Source organism: Capricornis sumatraensis, chromosome X (assembly GCF_032405125.1).
Source record: "Capricornis sumatraensis isolate serow.1 chromosome X, serow.2, whole genome shotgun sequence".
NCBI lineage: Eukaryota > Metazoa > Chordata > Mammalia > Artiodactyla > Bovidae > Capricornis > Capricornis sumatraensis.
In genome coordinates this window covers 45,679,146-45,685,085 of record NC_091092.1, presented here as the reverse complement: position 1 = coordinate 45,685,085, position 5,940 = coordinate 45,679,146, and the positions used below count along the sequence as shown (strand labels likewise).

The 5,940-nt window shown below is 38.8% G+C and overlaps 1 non-coding gene across 1 annotated transcript; it reads left to right on the top strand.

The window, feature by feature from the left end:
* Positions 1 to 326: 326 nt before the first annotated feature.
* Positions 327 to 433, top strand: LOC138072109 (U6 spliceosomal RNA). Its single transcript, XR_011144256.1, has one exon. It is a non-coding gene; the product is annotated as a U6 spliceosomal RNA (small nuclear RNA).
* Positions 434 to 5,940: the final 5,507 nt, after the last annotated feature.

Here is a 5,940-nt window from a genome sequence, read left to right as displayed (position 1 = left end):
AAGTCATATTATCCCTTTATACTAAAATTAGATGATAGATTGCAAGTTCCTTGCAGTCGGTAGCTTTGTGTTCTCTCTCTCTATTCTGTCCTTAATCCTATTACACCCCAAACACTGCCCATGGACTGACCATTTAATATAAATGCTGTGCGTATAGTAATATTAGCTACTGTCGTTGATTCTTAACTATATACAAGGCAGTGTTCTAAGTTGTCTGCATAGATTGTCTCATTTAATGCTTATAACTGCTTTGTGAATTAGAGGACTATCATTGTCCCCATTTTATGGAAAGTAACTCAGTAAGAATAGATAATAAATATCCACTGGTGCTCGCTTCGGCAGCACATATACTAAAATTGGAACGATACAGAGAAGATTAGCATGGCCCCTGCGCAAGGATGACACGCAAATTCGTGAAGCGTTCCATATTTTTACATGTAAGAATTAAAGATTTTAAAATTAAATTAAAAAAATTAATTAAAAAAAATAATAAATTGAACTGAAAAAAAAATAAAAAAAATAAAAGTGTTTGCGTACTACAAAAAAATAAATAAATAAATAAATATCCATTGATGGAAAGAACCATTTCATGAACTCAAAAAATATTTCACAAACAGTTATGCCACTGATTTCTTAAAGATCCTCCAGCCCTCATCTTGAAGGCACTGTTTCTAATTAGAGGGTAGTATTCATTATTGGGCAGGAAAACTATAGTCAGGCCATTAAAAAATGAAAGTCAGAAGCCAAGAAAGTTCATTTGGAAATAGAGTAAAAAAGCAGGTGGTGAGTAGAAACTAAAGTACCAAAATATATGTGAGGTTACAACAAATGGAGGCAAGCTCTTGAGACCTGCACACAAATCCCAAGCACAAGAGAATATCTTAGCAAAAGCCCAGTGTCAACATGGAGAACAGGAGAGGTCCCTGGGGCCCAATGGCTAGTTAGAGTCACTTCAGGAATAGTACTGATGAGGGCCACACAGAAACCACAGTTTATGCTTCTGTAACTCTGATCGAATGATCTATGTGTCAGCCCTGGATGGTTAGCCTTCTCAATACACTCAGGCCAAAACCCCAGACAAGGGGTGGCTAAGTCATGCAAATTCCAGAGGAATTATCCTCTGGTAGGATGAGATGGCTGGATGGCATCACTGACTCGATGGACGTGAGTCTGAGTGAACTCCGGGAGTTGGTGATGGACAGGGAGGCCTGGCGTGCTGCAATTCATGGGGTCGCAAAGAGTTGGACACGACTGAGTCACTGAACTGAACTGAACTGAAGTCATCTTATCTGTATGAGCTCTCTTTCCTCACTGATAAATTGGTATTAATGCCCACATTGGCTATCACATGGTGATTATAATTGTTAGGCTGAAACGTCACCAATGTTGATTTTTTACATATAAAAGCTATTTCTTATGGCTCAACCAAACAGAATGCAAACTGTGAGGTCTTATTTATCTCTGTCTTTCCAGTGTCAAGAACAGTTCCCGGAGCAGGGGAGGCATCCAAGAAATATTTTAACAGATATAATTGAGGTAAAATTGACATACAATAAACTGCCCATATTTCAATTATACAATCTGATGAGTTTTGATATGTATACATCTGCAAAACCATCATCACATTCAAGATATAATGAGCATATCTATCACTTCCCAAAAGAAATATTTGCTAGAGAAGTTAGGAGAAAAAACATGGCTGCCATACTGCTCTGGAGACTATAGAATGTGAACAGCAAGAGACTATTACTAATGCCCAGTGAGGAGACTCTTACTCCTCACCCTTGGACCTGGGGTATAGAGCCATGGGAAGCAGAGAAAACCAAAGAACCCTGGGCTGTGACGGGCTGGAGGGTCACAAAAACAACGGTGCTCCTGGTGGCAGAATCCACTGCCTATTTGGGGGAATTAATATACCGATGTGGTTCCAGGTCACATTCCCGGCTCTGGTACAAATTCTAATTTGCATGGTGGTTTTGTTTGCCTTTTTCAAAAAAGCCTTATTGATCTGGAAAGCATCTTAAAGTTGATTTGGTGGCTTTAAATCTCATTTTCTTATGAGATTTTCTTTTCACATTGTCGTTAGCAATAAACTTGGATAGAGATGGATGGTAAAGAGTGCTAAGGTGAAACTGAACTGTAATTTTGAGTGATAGCACAGCCAAGATGGGGTGCTTTACTCACATTTATGATAGTATGCAGTATTGGAAACTTCCACAGGGTAGTAGGGCCTGCCTAATTAGCTTGGGAATTGGAGGTTGTCCAGGCCTCACCTAAGTGAGGCAAGCCTAGTAGTTCACCTCTGCCTCCAGTGATTTAGAAAATTGGGGACAGTCCCGATTTCACCCTCTGAAATCACCTTCTGCTTTGCTTTGCCCAGGATAACTGAATTGAAGGCATACATTTATCCAGCCACTCTACACATGCTTTTCATCCTGGCCCTGTCCAGACCAACCTGGCTTTCTGTGTAGGAGTCAAAACACCATGAGTCATAGGAAACTCAGGAATGTCTGTTTCTGTTGCAAGAGCAAGAACAACATGGACTGCTTCAAACTCACCTGGGAAATGGATGCTCTCTGATGACAACACCCAGCAGAGGCCTACCTTTTCATATTTTCTTGTAGCATCTGGACATTGTGTGGAATGTTAGAGACAGACTGCATCTTTGGGATGACTCAACATTTTCAACCGTCTTTCTGTGACAGAATCTAGAACACAAAGAAAAATTTACATGGACACTCAATATACACAACCTATAAAAACAAAAATAGATTTGATTGAAACTAAGGTCAAGGTATGCACCCTATCACTACCTTGAGGGTACCAGAAGCATTTTTATGAACCCTTAGGGTTCTGTTGAGTGATATTGGAAACTTCTAGTTTCTCTGAGCCTCATCTTCCTCCTTTGTGAATGGGAAGAATGCTAGTGTCTACTTCCTTGGGGAGTTGTGAGGACTAAATGAGATAATACCCTAAAGCATTTGCACAGTGTCTAATACATGGACAACTCTCAATAAAAGGGATCTATTTTCTCTTCCCATTTCCCTGGGCCTATTCCTTTATGGATCAGAGAACCACATCCTATAGAGGGAAGTGATTGCCCTCAGTCAGAGAGCAAGTTAGTACTGATGCTAAAGCAGCTTTTTCAATTTCCACTCCAGTGTGCCTTTCAGTATACCACAGTTGTTATCCCTCCTTCTGCTGAAACTGCGATAGAATAAAAAAGATGCCTGGTCCTCAATACCTCTGAGATGCTATCTGATTGAATCTTAAGAAGGGAATAAAGAAGGCTGCCCTCTAAGCATCACATAAATAAGTAAAGAAGAAGTCTGGGTGTTTTTCAAGCACAGAGAATCCCAGTTCTGTTAGCTGTAAGTCTTTCTAAATCCCAGATTACTAAATTCATAGTCTAAATGACAGTGATAGTCTCCCAGAAAGCTAATGCACCTAGACAGGAAGCAATTTAACAGAGGTGTTGCTTATAAAGTCACAAAAAGCATTCTGTACCACCTCTGCTTTGTAGCAAAACCATTAATCAAGGCATTGATGTCAAGTAACTTTCAAAATGGCAGAAACCTGCATATGTGATCTGACTGCACAGGTCTCTGATCATGGCTTTGGATGCATTTCTAAACTGATTAATCCTGGCCCATTAACATTTGATGATTTCAGATAGACAAGAATGAGAGGAACCCAAAATGCACCTTATTTTAATGTCATGTATATATATTTTTTTTTATCACTTTAAGATACTTAAAATAGCCCAGGAAGTTATTCTGCCATCCGGTGCTTTCAGTCTTTTTTTTTTTTTTTTTCCAAGAGAGAATAATTAATATGTCATCATTATTCAACATGTTGCATGTTTCTACTCTCCCCACACCAAAGTGGAATGTTGTTTAGAATCAAATAAGATTTTAATATTCACACTTGGGCTGATATTTGTACTGTGGAGCTAGGCAGCTTGAAGGGAGGCTTTGGCTTTCCTTTCAGCCAAGCTTCCCTGCTAGTGCGTGATAAAGCCATCTTGTCCATAAATGGAGAGATTTTGCATATTGGGTTGGGAATTCCTCAGGCATGCCAGTAAATTGCACCAGTCCTGCCAATAAGCACAGATAATCTATCTCATCATTTTCCCATGAGGCCATGGCCAAATGTTTTCCATGTTTGTACAAAATATATGTTGACCCTGATGGATGACAGATGACGTTCCTTTTTCATTTACAAACACAGAAACCCATGAAATCAGGTGGAATTGCAGATAGAACTCAGATGATAGATGTGACTGTATATGCAAAGAATTGGCTTTGTGGGTAGGATTCAGAAACTAGAAGCTATCAGTTATGTTGCTAGAATAATGAATCTGAGATTTCTGGGGTACACAGATTTACCACAGTGAATTATAATAGGAGGTGAAGGTCACTGTAACTTTGTTGATATCAGCTGTCTCGTATGTTGTTATAACGAACTCCTGATTCTCACCTCTAATTAGACAATTATAAAAATTATACTAAAATTTTCTGTATAATCAGTTGACAAGGAAATTACTTCTTGTATTTATAAAGGCTCAGAATCAGATGTGACTTTTCATAATTGAACAAAAATGGGTAAAAATAACTTGCTAGAATGAAGCATAATTTGGAAATTTCCTAAAACATAGAACATTAGACCTGAGAGGGACTTTCAAGGTAAAACAGTATGTTTCAATCTGAAGTCCTGGGGTTTCTGTAGGTTTCCTAAGCCAATAATGGGATATCTGGATTTATTTTCCATTGGAAGCTCTAGCTTCTCAAAATAAAGCTGCAAAAGCTAACTAGAACATCAAGTGTCATTGTGTTGGGCTGGAATTTTATGCACTTAATGTGGTTTAATGTGTGGTTACTTCACATTCATCAGAAGCTCTTATTGAAAGATCCTTGTATATCTAACCACTTAAATATAAGAAAATAAATTATTACTTAATAAAAAGCAGTTTGTATAGTAGGTTTAATATTTCAAAGCATGGAGTCCATGGAATCACTGGAGGTGGGGAAAGGAATTTTTTAAAGAGATTTTGGCTCTGAGAAGGTTGTAACTCACTGAACTTGTCAAAATCTCTTGTTTAAAAAATGATCAAACTGAGGCACAATACATTCCTGTCCCTTATTGGTCATCCTGGATCACTTGAAAGTACAGAGTAATAGCTTATGTATTAATCAATAATGCCTATCTCAGCACCTCCACTAATACATTTCTTTTCTCTGTACATCAGCCTTTTATTTAACCACTCACTCTACTGAGAAGTTTCACATTTATGAGTCATGTCAGTCTTTAGTCATTAGTCTTAAATTCCCCAGTCCAATTTTACTCACTTTTCTTTGACTGTTATCTACATAGTTGAGTGGGCCTACCATCTTAACTGAATTGATTAGTCCATCCAGTTGAAATATCAGAAGGTGTTTCACTCATCCCAGTGGAATCACACTAGATATGGCCAAGTATATAAATAGATCAGAAATCTACTCTGTACTGGTAAATTCTCAGCAACTCCAGGGCTGAAATCTGTAGGTCAGGAATATGGTATTTTACAACTAAAGCAGAAGAAAGGAAGAACATAAGCTCCTTAGAAGCCTTCTTCTGTTGCTAGCCAGCAACATCTCTACTTTCCCACTCTGTGTGAGGCCAAATTCTCCAATAAACAGAGCTTGAGGTGAAAATTTGTGTGCAGGTGTTTTCTTGAGTAGTACAGCACTGTAAAGGAGTTGAGGAAGTAGGATTTGGCAGAGTCTACTGAGATGCAGTTGCAACAGAGTCCTCGGCTGATCTTGTGGGGAGTTCTAGAGCTGGGATGGGTCTTTTGAGTTGTCCTGAACCAACATAAGGGGTCTTGGATTTGTATATACACATCACCAGATACTGGATGCGGGCTGTCTCTGGGGAGTAAGAATCACCTTGGGTGAGGCA